This window comes from Schistocerca piceifrons, chromosome 3, assembly GCF_021461385.2.
Source record: "Schistocerca piceifrons isolate TAMUIC-IGC-003096 chromosome 3, iqSchPice1.1, whole genome shotgun sequence".
NCBI lineage: Eukaryota > Metazoa > Arthropoda > Insecta > Orthoptera > Acrididae > Schistocerca > Schistocerca piceifrons.
Window position 1 is genome coordinate 344,344,618 of NC_060140.1, and position 13,896 is coordinate 344,358,513.

The window sequence follows — 13,896 nt, forward strand, 5'->3', positions numbered from 1 at the left end:
AATCGATTACACTCACCTCGTTGCACCACTAACCATGATGACAGGCATATTGTGTGTACGACAGTATGGAATCGCTCTGCCGCATCACGAGCCACATCACAACAAATTCGGTCAGCTACACAACGAGCAGTGTCCGTGCGTATCATTCGGCGTCGTTTGCGGCAGAGTGGACCGTCCTCAAGGCGCTCTTTGCTGCCTTTGCCACTGAGTCAACGCCACAGGCGTTTGCGCCGGCAATGGTGTGATGAACGACGGACATGGACTACCGAATGAAGCGATATTGTTTTTACGGCGAATCCCGATTCTGCCTGCAACACCACGATGGTTGGATTAGGGTCTCTAGACACCATGGTGAGAGATTGTTGAACTGGTGCCTTATGCGTCGATATAGCGGTTCTTCAACCGGTGTTATGGTTTGGGGTGGTATTGGAGTCCATTCTCGCAGCCGGCCGGAGTGGCCGTGTGGTTCTAGGCGCTACAGTCTGGAACCGAGCGATCGCTACGGTCGCAGGTTCGAATCCTGCCTCGGGCATGGATGTTTGAGATGTCCTTAGGTTAGTTAGGTTTAATTAGTTCTAAGTTCTAGGCGACTGATGACCTCAGAAGTTACGTCGCATAGTGCTCAGAGCCACTCCATTCTCGCACCTCCTTGGTACACACTGCCGGTACAGTAACCAACCAGCCTCTTGTCCTCTTATACCTTTGGAGCTTGCCGACGGCCACATTGCAACAGGATACTGCGCGACCACACGTGGCACGCAGTGTTCAAGACTTCTTCGTTGCCCATCGGATTGTATTGCTGGCTTGACCTCCCTGTTCCCCTGGAAGCAGCATGGACTGCTATTCCCCAAAAACAAATACAGAGCGTCTTTGATACAGTGCCTAGGCGTGTAGCAGCGGTTATAGCCAGTAGCGGCGGCAACACTCAGTACTGATTTCATCCTCTTCCTCACTTCACATGGGACTGTACTGTCATTCATGTGACCTTTGTACAACGTGTTATCTCACAAGTCAATTTGGCTGTGATATCTCCGGTCCGTCTTGGTGCTGCGTTTTGGATGTCCTGCAGTGTATATACATTTTAGGTTCCATCTTCAAATCCCTAGAATAAATCCTTCCATATGACGTTCCTGGATCGTCGAGATAGTTACTTCGTGTCGAGATTCATGCAGGCTGAAAGTTGAAGCGTGAGAAACAGAAGAAGAGCAGTGGCAGAAGTGGAACTGTGAAGCCACGAGAACGGATCCTGAGTCATGTCTGGAGGAGAGCTCAGACGGTAAAAGAAGTCGATAAGAGTAATGTCCACGAAAGACAAGGTTCCCGGTTCGAGTCCTTGTCCAGGATGTGTTTTTAATGTTCTAGGAGTTCTAAAACAACGCCCATTCCAGAGCGAAAGATTCATTCTGGGTGCAACCAGTTCTCTTTGTTCCATTAGAAGTCTTATTTCCTGGTTGGCCATGTTTCGCAACAATAAATGTTCTTAAACATTCTCCATCTACTTCAACAAACTTGTTAGTGCCTACGCGTTAATATTTCATATATCTGACTTAACATGAATTAGCTGCCAGAAAACTGCGGACAGGTAATGCTGATTGTTGACTTCATTTATACATTTGACACAGAGTGAAAAATTGTTAGGTAGAGATAAAACTATAAAATATAGAAGCTCCCAACCTTCCTTCGCCCGAGGACTTCAAAGGTTTCAATACGAAATGAAAATTTTAAACGAATAGTGTAAAACAAATAGGTGATAATTTCAACCATCAAATATATTCTTTATCTAATTTTAATAAAGAATGCATATATAAATTACCCAGCAAGTATTGCTCTTCCATACAAATTACAGGTAATGGGACGAAAGTACTTAGTTACATAACCTAAGTTTCAAATAAAAACGCACTCGTTTAACGCGATAACTACGCTGGCAACCTAAAAATACTGATTTAACGCCATTTATGCACATGACGACGACTGTTTGGTGCTGAAACGCATCGTGCTACTTTATTTGGCGATGAAAATGGTCTGTAATAGGAATGAATTAAAATACATGGCCTAATGTATGTTCGTATGCTTTCGCGGACAGAGTCGGTTTCCGTGAAGTTGTTCTCGTTTGTTCAATGATGGGCCAATTTTGCTGCAACTTTGGGAAGTGGCTTGTGACGCAATTCCGTGGTGAGATTGTATTGAGCGATCTCTCACAGTAACAACAATGTTAGTGATATGCTTGTGTCCATCAGAGCTGCTATCGACACTCTGCAACGGCGGGAGTTGAGGTCACCTGCTAGTGCATAATAGTTTCTTAACTGGTTGCTGCCAAATACAAAAATTAATCCGTCCGTTAAACACGTACGGTTAAGGAGGCGTGCATGATAACCTCGCTGGGGAGGTGATTGCGATAGTCAAGCGGCACGCCAAGTACTGTGATGTTTAGTGCAGACTTCGGTCTTCTTGGCTGTAGCAGTAGCTAGGCATACCCTCAGAATGCACTCTTGAGGATACCCAATCAAGGGCGGTCGTAAACATTTCCTTAGAAAGCACACAACTTTCTGATTTGTCCTAACCGCTACTGAAAGCAATGGCAGCGGCATCAGAAAGGCTCGTCCCCTTTGATTTGAAAATGTTGTCTGGTACAACGTTAACAAATAATACAATTAATAAAGAACCACAGGCATCATAATCTCCATTACGGACAGGCGTATAACCAACGTTACTACGCTCCTTTCTACCGACGTAACTTAAACAATGAATTTTATTCCTCTCCTTTTACGAAATTTTTGTGGAAGGAGAGACGTAAGTATATGAGTGCTGTTATTCTAACTGTACTACATAACCTGATGAAAATCACCTACAATATAGATGGACACGTTGATTCAGCAATTTACAATATGAGGTCATATCCATATCCGATCGAGAAGATCTTTATGTAGAGAGCCTTTGATCTTAAAACATAATGATTCTGGAATGAAATTTTCACTCTGCAGCGGAGAGTGCGCTGATATGAACCTTTCTGGCGGATTAAAACTGGGCTTCGAGTCCAGTAGCGCACACACTTTTCATCTGCCAGGAAGTTTTATATCAATGCACACCCGCTGCAGAATGAAAATTCATTCTGGAAACAGTCCTACAGGCTGTGGTTAAGCCATGTTTGCGCAATGTGCTTTCTTCCACGGGTGCTAATTCTGCTAGTTTTGAGGGAGAACTTCTGTGAAGTTTAGATAGGAGAAGAGATATTGGCTGCAGTACACCTGTGAAGACGGTGCACGAGTCGTGCTCGGGTAGCTCAAGTGGTAGAGCACTTGCCGGCTTAAGACAAAGGTCCCCAGTTCGAACCCCGGTCTGGCACAAGGTATTAATCTACCAAGAAGTTTCGTTACGTTTCTAATTTGAAATGTGCCTCTGTTGATAAGAGCAGACCAAAAATCCATAGCTCCGTGGTTGCATATGCTGTCGGTACCACAATTTATGTCACTTACCGCTATTTTCATCCGTGGCAATTATTTTTTAAGGTTACAAATGCCAAGCTGCGACGTCGTTCAGAAACTACATAAAACTGCAGGCACTCCTATATCTGGTTGGGTAAATCAGTTGGAAGGTCGGAAGAACTATACCTCTGTGGTGTGCGTACTGTAAGACCTTCGGTACACACACCATCAGATTATTTGACTTGTCGCTCTAACGAAGTAGGCGAGTGTCAGCAATATGTCTCGTGGTCTTATCGTGGCGTGTTTATCTTCTGCCGTTAGGTCAGACGATAGAAATGTTACTTGCACGCTTAGAGTAACAGATTGACGGTGACCAACTTTAAACAGAACTTGATTAATTTTCACACACATTTATTAAAATAATAACAAGCGTAAAAATAACTCAACTTGTTTCTGGATGCTATTTACAATTGACAATCTGAAGTTCCTTTGGTCTTGGTACGTTAATCTTATTCTCACATATCTCTGATACTTGACAAAGTGTCTATACATTTCTCTTCATGGCTATGTACAGCAATATGATAATCTTACTAGGCGCAGACTGAAATTTGACTATAGACTGGCACAGACTAATGCAGACCGGTGTAGACTAATGCAAACTGACTAATCGGAGGTCTGTACACTCGTTATAATACCTCACGGGTTCAGGTATCACCGCGCGAGTGTGATCCGCGAGGAGAAAAGGTTCTACGTTAGCAGCAATCTCATTGGCTGCGTTACATGTTAATACGCGGATCGGCGGAAGCAGAATTTGGTCCGTCTCTAAGACAGCGCCATCTCGTAGTGCGGAGACGGACGAGCGCTGCACCTGCGCTGTTGTGCTTAGCGGGGCGCACTCTATTGGGAAAGTTGTGTACGCGCTGACTACGCAGAACTATGTACACGACAACCTCCCTCTAAAGGACCACATCTAATAAAAGACTTGTGTTCAAACTAACCTTCGAGTCGAGCACAGCTTTATCTTTGAATCTGATGCTCGTTCCATTTTTTTTTCTTCTATGGTTTTGGTTATAAGCTTTGAGGTCAAACGTCATCTTGACGATTCGAAGATGAGCCATGTGTGGCGCCCAAATACTGTAGCTGACGCGGCATATGGCGCGAATGCAGCCACGATATCTGAGCAGTCTGTTACAGATAAGTGCGTAGTGAGCATGGAAACACGCCGCGAGTTAACCGACTTTGAACATATTATGATAACCAGTGTAATATACATGGGTCGTAGCATATCGGAGATCACACAAGAATTCTGGTTTCCCAGGTGAACAGTGGACGGAGTGGATTTTCAATATTGCAAAGAGAACGTTTCGACAACCGTAAACCGCCGCACAAGATGACCACAAGTGTTTGACAAAAAGGCGTCACATCGCCTCTGCAGACCCATTCAGGGCACCAATAGTCTATTGTGACTTGGGGAACGTTTGCGATGGAGCTGTGATAAATGATAAGACCCTCGATAGGAGCAGCGAATAATGAAAAGTGTGACTCTCAACTTTTATAAGCTTTGATAACAGTGCGGAGCTGAGCGTCGAGCAGATCAAGTCAGGGTAGTCCTAAATTTACCACATAACGCCTTCCATTTATTTCATATTGTAGTTGTTGAAAAAGAAAATGCTGTGCGATTGACAATACTTTACCCTTCAAAATCACACTACTTGACTATAATACACGATAAATACAAAGGAAAACGAATGGGCTTAACTGGATTACAATTTTTTTTAAATGTGTCTACGGGTCATTCACTGAGAAGCCCAGCGTTTTCTTTTTGCGTCTGAGTTGTAACTTAAGCGAAAATCGTAAGACAGGTGATTGGAATTATACGGGAGGATTATCAGATTGTGAAAAGTGAAAACTTCGAAGTCGATGATTTCATCAAAACAGCGACTGACAACTGCCTCCGCACCCTATGCAATATTTGAAACCGAGCGAGGTGGCGCAGTGGCTAGCACACTGGACTCGCATTCGGGAGGACGACGGTTCAATCCCGCATCCGGTCATCCTGATTTAGGTTTTCCGTGATTTCCCTGAATCGCTCCAGGTAAATGCCGAGATGATTCCTTTGAAAGGGCACAGCCGACTTCCTTTCCTAATCCGATGAGACCGATGATCTCGCTGTCTGGTCTCCTCCCTCGAACAACCCAACCCCAAATATTTGAACTTTTTCAACTGCTTAGGAAATGTGGAAGAAAAATTTGTTTCAGTTATTCATCTTGTCCATTCTGACTCTCTGTTCAAACATTATGTTATATTAAACTTCCTGACAGATTAAAACTGTGTGCCGGACCGAGACAAGAACTCGGGACCTTTTGCCTTTCGCGGGCAAGTGCTCTGCCAACTGAGCTACCCAAGCACGACTCACGCCCCGTCCTCACAGTTTTAATTCCGCCAGTACCTCGTCTCCTACCTTTCAAACTTCACAGAAGCTCTCCTGCGAACCTTGCAGAACTAGTGCTCCTGGAAGAAACGATAATGCGGAGACATGGCTTATAAGGTAGGAGACGAGGTACTGGCGGAATTAAAACTGTGAGGACGGGGCGTGAGTCGTGCTTGGGTAGCTCAGTTGGTAGAGCACTTGCCCGCGAAAGGCAAAGGTCCCGAGTTCGAGTCTCGGTCCGGTACACAGTTTTAATCTGTCAGGAATTTTCATATCAGCGCACACTCCGCTGTAGAGTGAAAATTTCATCCTACAAACATTCCCCAGGCTGTGGCTAAGCCATGTCTCTGCAGTATCCTTTCTTCAGGAGTGCTAGTTTTGCAAGGTTCGCAGGAGAGCTTCTGTGAAGTTTGGGAGGTAGGAGACGAGGTACTGGCGGAATTAAAACGGTGAGGACGGGGCGTGAGTCGTGCTTGGGTAGCTCAGTTGGTAGAGCACTTGCCTGAGAAAGGCAAAGGTCCCGAGTTCGAGTCTCGTTCCGGCACACAGTTTTAATCTGTCAGGAAGTTTCATATCAGCGCACACTCCGCTGCAGAGTGAAAATTTCACTCTAGATTATGTTATATTGTCTTACAAGAAGTGATTGATGGTCATCATATAGACTGCTGACCCAAAAGATTGTGTCCACTTTCTTAATAGCTTATTGGTTAACCTCTGGAACCCACTTCAACAGCGGTTCTGACTGTCATGGATTCGACATGTCTTTGATAGATTTCCGGAAGTATGTGACACCAGATGTCTATGTACAGCTCACACAGTTCCCGTGAACTACAGGCCAGTGGTTTGTGGAACTGGCGTCCAATAGCGTCCCACATTGTGTTCAGATCAGGCGAATTTTATGGCTAAGACATCAGCGTTAGTTGACTAACATGCTCTTCAAACTACTGTAGCACGATTCTGACTTTGTCATATGGACAGTTATCCAGCTGATAAATACCCTCGTCTTTGGGGAAGATATCAAGCGCTGAGGGCTGCAGGTGATTCACAATAATGTTCATGTAGTTCACAGCTATGGTGCCTCCGTTTGAAACGTCCCCTTTGAACAATTATACAAGACTGTGCTTAAACTGACACACAATATTTTTTAGCGCAACGCAACCAGACTTTCAATAATCCCTACAAAAGAATGGCCCTGACTAACATTAACCTATACCTTTCACAAATCACTTACCTCACAAAAATCTTCGTTACTCTAACTACTGCAATACAGCGAGCGCCACTACTGCCAGCTAAATAAAAGATTCAAACTATGGAAGGCACTACCTACTGATAGGCATAGTTGGCAAATGAAAGATTTTAATAGAGAACAAACAATGTATTTACCTTAATAGTCATAATATACATAGCAGTTCATGACATCCAGTCTTACAAATTTCAAAACTCCGCCATCTCTCCTCACATCCACCACTGCTGGCGGCTCACCTCCAACTGCGCAACGCTACGTGCTGTTAACAGCCAACAGCCCAACACTACAATAGCGAATATTACAACAATGCCACCCAGCCACAGACTGCACACAGCACAGCCAGTGATTTTCATACAGAGCGCTACGTGGCATTACTAATAAGAAAATCTAAACAGCCTACTTACATGGCCCCCATGCTCCCCACAAAAAATTTTACAAATTGTTTTGGGCAGTGGCCAATACAGATTTGAAAAATTTTTTCATAATTACAATAACAAAGAGATCAAATGCACACACTTACTGATACAATGTTGGTCAAAAGCTAAAATTTTCTCACAGTCCATAAAGACAGTCCTGATCATTCATCACAGTAAAATTGCAGTGTTTTTCTCAAAGTCTGAGCAGTAGAAGAAAATGCACACGGAAGTAGTGGATTTCCATGCAGTCTTGAAGAAGTAGTGTTGTCCTTCCAACGGATGACAGTGCTGACTCTCGACATGCCGACAGGTAATGGGCCACAACAGAGCAAACCCACAGCAGAGTCAGTCGAAGCTTTGAAGAATATTGGTAGGTAGGTCATCACAGTGCAGACCCACTGTAGTCCTGGTAGAGAATATGGTATTGGTGGGCCACCAGAGGTGGAGATCCACTGCAGTCCTTGTAGAGATAATGGTATTGGTGGGCCATCAAACGTGCAGATCCACTGTACTCCTTGTAGAAATAGTGGTATTGTTGGGCCATCAAAGATGCAAACCCACAGTAGCCCTTGTAGAGATGGCCAGCAGCCATCTGTTGTGACTGCGCAGGTGGACAATCACCACTGAAGAGTCTTGCGGATAATATAGCAAGTCCATAACCACCACTTGTGCACTCACAAAGTTTTTGGAATTGTCCTTAGAACCAGCAATGCTGTTATCCAGTCCCTTGCTGAATTATTAACACACATGCAAACACTAACAGTCCCTACTTCTCACATATTGTCCATATACTATGACCAACAGAAACGTGTGCAGTGAAATGTAACTTAATTTGAAGAACTGGTGTCTATACAATTATAAATTTACAACATGAGAATACAATAACAAAGGTACAAAATACATCATTAAAGAACATAACAATACAGATAACATTTGTAGTACAAGCTTTACAAAAGAATCGAAATAACATATACATCAGTGTTACAGGAATTATGACATGAGTACATACATAAAAGATCAGAATAACTTTCGAAACATCAACTTCACATATGAGCATTAAAACAGAACAGAATAAATAATGTCTAAACATCTTTACAAAGAAAATAACATATTATTAGAAAAATTCTACAACATAACTCTTACTAGCTAAACACATTAAGACAGGAAAAACACAAATTCACATAGTGTAATAACACAAAAATACAGCACAGGGTTTGTTTTCAGTGTGACATTTGGTAGTGCAGTCCACCCCAAAACTTCATTCCATATATCTTTCCTCTTATTTCAACATTTGTTTCCACCAAAAAAATTCTATCCAAGCATGCCTTCTGTATTTATGTGTTTACAAATTTCTTACCTCATTATTTGTTTTCCATTATCTTATCTCATCATTTATTTCTAAGAAATTCCTACCTAAACCTGTTGTCCCTAAACCCTACTTTTTTTGTTCATATCCTCTTTCAAAATACTTTTTTGGCCAAACCATTTTCTTATAGCTTCTCAATGCATTTCTTCCAATTCATCGCAACTCATTCTCTTATATAGTCTAGCCCCTCTTAAGCTAACTTAAATCTACTGAGCTCAGATGCTAAACTAAGGAACGAGGCAATGCAGCAGCACAAAACAATTAACACAAACAGCAATCACAAAAAATACAAATGGCAAAGCAAGCAGCATAAATTAGCAAAGCAAATGCAATATTACAACTAATATAAGGCAATGCGCAGCAAACAAGAAAAATAAATTCGTAGTAAAACTGGCTTAACAGAGTAATGTAAAGTGAAATTTAGTAGCACTATGCCTGGCAAACAGCAGCAGCAAATGCAATAACTTATATCTAAACATGACAAAGCTCAATCAGATAAGGGGAATGATTATTCACATCTTAATGTCTATGTAATTAAAGTGGTGCACCACAAAAACTAATTCTACAAAAAATTACCAAGTACTTGAAAAGAAAATTATATATGCAGTTGCTGTTATTAGTCCCTTCTTATTGTTTTTTCCATCCCAAGAGCTCCTTTTTCGAAGAATGTGGATCATAAAGTAATTATTTAATAGATCTTAATAGTGTTCAAAAGTCATAATATATATAGCAGTTCATGACATCCAGTCTTACAAATTTCAAAACTCCGCCATCTCTCCTCACATCCACCACTGCTCGCGGCTCACCTCCAACTGCGCAACGCTACGCGCTGTTAACAGCCAACAGCCCAACACTACAATAGCGAATATTACAACAATGCCACCCAGCCACAGACTGCACACAGCACAGCCAGTGATTTTCATACAGAGCGCTACGTGGCATTACCAATAAGAAAACCTAAACAGCCTACTTACACGTTTACTACCACAGGCCTTTGAAAGCCTAGGTCAGTGTCCCTCACAGGATAATACTACATATACCGGTTTGCGTCTGTGGCATGGTGCATGTTTCGAGCAGCGGTGTCCGCCTGGATGACGGCGTATCGAGACATGACCTCCGATTAGGTGTAGCAAGAAGCGTGATTTATACAAGTGGACACGTTTCCACTGATCCACAGTCCAATCTCGATCATCGTGTAACCACTGTAAACGTAACTGGCGATGCAGTTCGGACGTAGGGGTCGTCTGCTGTGGAGCCCCACATTAGTTATTTGAGCTGAACAGTGTGCTCCGGAGCACCTGTACCAGCACTGACCTCTGTCGTCAGATTCGCCACAGATCTTCGTCTACGTTGTTGTACAGGGTCGGCAAGCCTTCGGCCTCAACATTCTGCTGTAGACGTAAAACACCTTGTCGCCTACTCATGGCCTCAACATCCTCCAACCACTTTCCATAGATAGCGAAAAGCCGAGCAACTTCACCGTTTCCGAGTATCTCGTCCCAAGGTGCCGGTCTATAACATTCTATCAGAGCAACTTATGTCAGTGGATTTTACCGGCTTTGACCAGTATCACGGCTAGAATGATTCCCCATTCGTCTCTGCTCCGCTTATCTAATTTCCTTATAGTGTTTCGTTCCTACAATGGTGCTGCACAGCATTCACTACCGCGGTCAGTTTATTCGTAAAAATTATTTTGCTGCTTACGGGAAACAAAGCGGTGCTAGAACATTTAGGGCTACAGAAAATTTAGGTCTATAGTTTTATTTCTGCATTTTTCAGGGGGAAGAACAAAAATATCTAATGTCTAAGCTTTTCCAAACTGTGGTGTAAACGTCCTCTTATTCTACGCTATGACGTGTATCCTCTTTTATCCAATTTGTTAAGAACTGACAGAAGGCATCAGTTAGATGCTGACGAAGAATGCTTGAACAATAGGATATCACGAGCATGAACAACAATTGAATGTTCTTTTGGCATAATGCATTCTAAATGGAGAACATTAAGCAATATGAGCTTTCACACCAGGTACTGACATCGCTTAAAACTTCCGAGCTAATAGGCCGTGGTCGACGTATAAATCATTCTCTTAAGGTTTCTTCTCCGACTGCGGGAGACATTTTAAGAAGTAAAGTGGCGAACTGCAACCAGAACTTGAGGGAGCGTCGAATGTATGGGCAGTGTAGAGGGCACCACAGTCCATAACGTGACGTCGGCAACGAGATTATCTCTGATTGTGCTAACATTCTCGATTGAACGAAATCGATCGTCATTCTTACGTTGCAATGTTGCCATCCAAATTTTATCTGACTGAACACCTTCCTCTTTTCTGTTAAAATTATTACGGTGTTTATAAAACTCAATAGCCTCTCTATACATACGAGCATGATAATGCGATGTTTTCTATATGACACTCGTCTCAGTAAATTTTATTTCATGACCGCCCTCTTGGTAAAGATGTTCCGCTACGACCGATTTATCCGTACGTCCCAGGTGACAATTCCTCTTGTTTTCACCCAGGCGGATGTTAACGCTTCTTTTTATGTTACCTATATAAGCCAGTCCACAACTATAAGGAATGTTATATACACACGGTGTAGCCGAAGGATGTCGTGTTTCATTTGCTGATCTTAAACATTCTTTTATATTTTGGTGGGTCTGAACGTAATTCCCACACCGTGCTTGCTCAACACTTACCCAATGCGGTCTGTAATTGTAATGATGAATGAAGGAAACTTTCCCTTTGGGCGCCCGTCGGTCCTCGGCGATCCTGATTCTCTCCCTGAGTCGAAGTGCTCGATCTGTCTCCTTGTTAGAATTCCCATCCTTCTTGAACGTCGACGGTATATCTTCAAGCTCACCTTTTAAATAAGTCGGCTCACACATTTTGTGCGCCCTGTCCACCAAGGTTTTAATCACACCTCATTTTTGTCGGGGATGATGGTTAGAATCTTTATGCAGGTAACTGTCAGTATGCGTGGCTTTACTATATACTCTATGGCACAACTTTCCGTCCTCTCCCTTGATAAGAGACACATCCAAGAAATTCAGTTGGCCATTATTCTCCGTGTTCATAACAAATTGTATTTTTGGATTGACACTGTTGACATGTATCAAGAAGGTATCCAATTCTTCTGCATCGTGTGCCCATACTAAGAAAGTATCATCAACATAGCGGTACCACCTGGCTGGTCTTTTACTGACTGTACGCAACGCCTGTTAATCAAAGTCCTCCATAAACAAATTGGTCACAGCCGGACTAAGAGCACTGCCCATAGCCAACCCCGACAATGTGTTCATAAAAATCATTATTGTAATGAAAATAGATCGTGGTGAGGCAGTATCTGAATAACGGAATACTATCTGCTGGAAAATATGCGCTATACATGAGATAGCTTCGCTCCCTGGAATCATGGTAAATAACGACACAACATCAAAACTAACGTGGGCCAAGGTGATATCCTCGTTAGCTTTGATGTTGTGTCGTTATTTACCATGATTCCAGTGAACAAAGGTATCTCATTTATAGCGGATATTTTTCCAGCAATGTTATTGGGTTATTTAGACACTGTCTCATCAACACCTATTTTCAATACAATAATGATTTTTATGAACACATTGGCGGGGTTGGCCATGGGCAGTCCTCTTAGTCCGGCTGTGGCCAATTTGTTTATGGAGAACTTTGAACAACAGGCGTTGCAGACTACCAGTAAAAGACTAGCTAGTTGGTACCGGTATGCCCATGATACTTTCGTAGTCTGGACACACGATGCAGAGGTATTGGGTGCCTTCCTGGTACATCTCAACAGCATCAACCCAAAAATACAGTTCGTTATGGAGACGGAGAATAATGGCAAACTGAATTTCTTGGATGTGTCTGTTAGCAAGCGAGGAGACGGGACTTTGGGCCGTAGGGTATACGGTAAAGCTACCTTGGTGAACGGGGCGCACAAAATTTGTGAAGCGACTTATTTAAGAGATGACCTTTAACAGCTTCTGTGTCGACATTCAAGAAGAATGGTTCTTTTAACAAGGAGATCGATCGAGCATTTCGACCTAAAGAGAATCAGTATCGACGAAGAACGACGGCCGCCGCAAGGGAAAGTTTTTCTTTCGTTCGTCAGTACGATTACAGATCGCATTGGGAATGTGTTGAGCAGGTATGGTGTGTAAACTTCCTTCAGACAATGCAGAAAGATAAAATTTAAGACCAGCAAAAGACGTACGACATCCTTTGGCTTTCTCCCAGTGTATACAAAATTTCTTGTAGTTGTCGAATGGTGTGTTAACACCCGTCTGGTTGAAAACTGGGAATGTGTGGTAAGATCCTATGGGACCAAACTGCTAAGGTCATTGGTCGCTAGGCTTACAGACTACTTAATCTAAAACTAACTTACGCTAAGGACAACACACACATCCATGTCCGAGGGAGGACTCGAATCTCCGAAGGGGGTAGCCACGCGAGCCGTGGCAAGGCGACCAAGACCGCACGGCTACCTGGCGCGGCGTCTGGTTGAACACAAGAGGAATTGCCTCCTGGGACATACGGATAAATCGGTCGTAACGGAACATCTTTAGCATGAGGGTGATCATGAAATAAAATTCAGTGAGATGAGTGTCATATCGAAAACATTGCATTGTCATGCTCGTATGTGTAGAGAGGCTATTGAGATGTAAGTTTAACAGAAAAGAGGAAAGTGTGTAATTTAGACAAAATTAGGATGTCAACATTGCAACGTAAGAATGACGATCGATTACTTTCTATCGAAAATGTTGGCACTACCAGAGATAATCTCACGTCACGTGATGGACTGTGGTGCCCTCTTCATTGCCTATATATTCGGCGCTCCTTCGAGTTCTCGTTGCACTTCGTCACTTTAGCTCCGGAGATGTCTCCCGCAGTCGGAGAGGAAACGTTAGGAGAAGGTTTTATACATCAACCACGGCCTATTAGCCCGGAAGTTTTAAGTGATGTGGAGAATATTAAACACAGAAATAAAAACATCTGTATACGTGGC

General features: G+C 43.0%; 1 protein-coding gene across 1 annotated transcript in view; it reads right to left on the bottom strand.

Annotated features, from left to right (window-relative positions):
- Positions 1–13,896, bottom strand: part of LOC124788647 (heparan sulfate 2-O-sulfotransferase pipe) — a 278,514-nt gene that overhangs the window by 52,687 nt on the left and 211,931 nt on the right. The gene's annotated exons all lie outside the window — the stretch shown is intronic.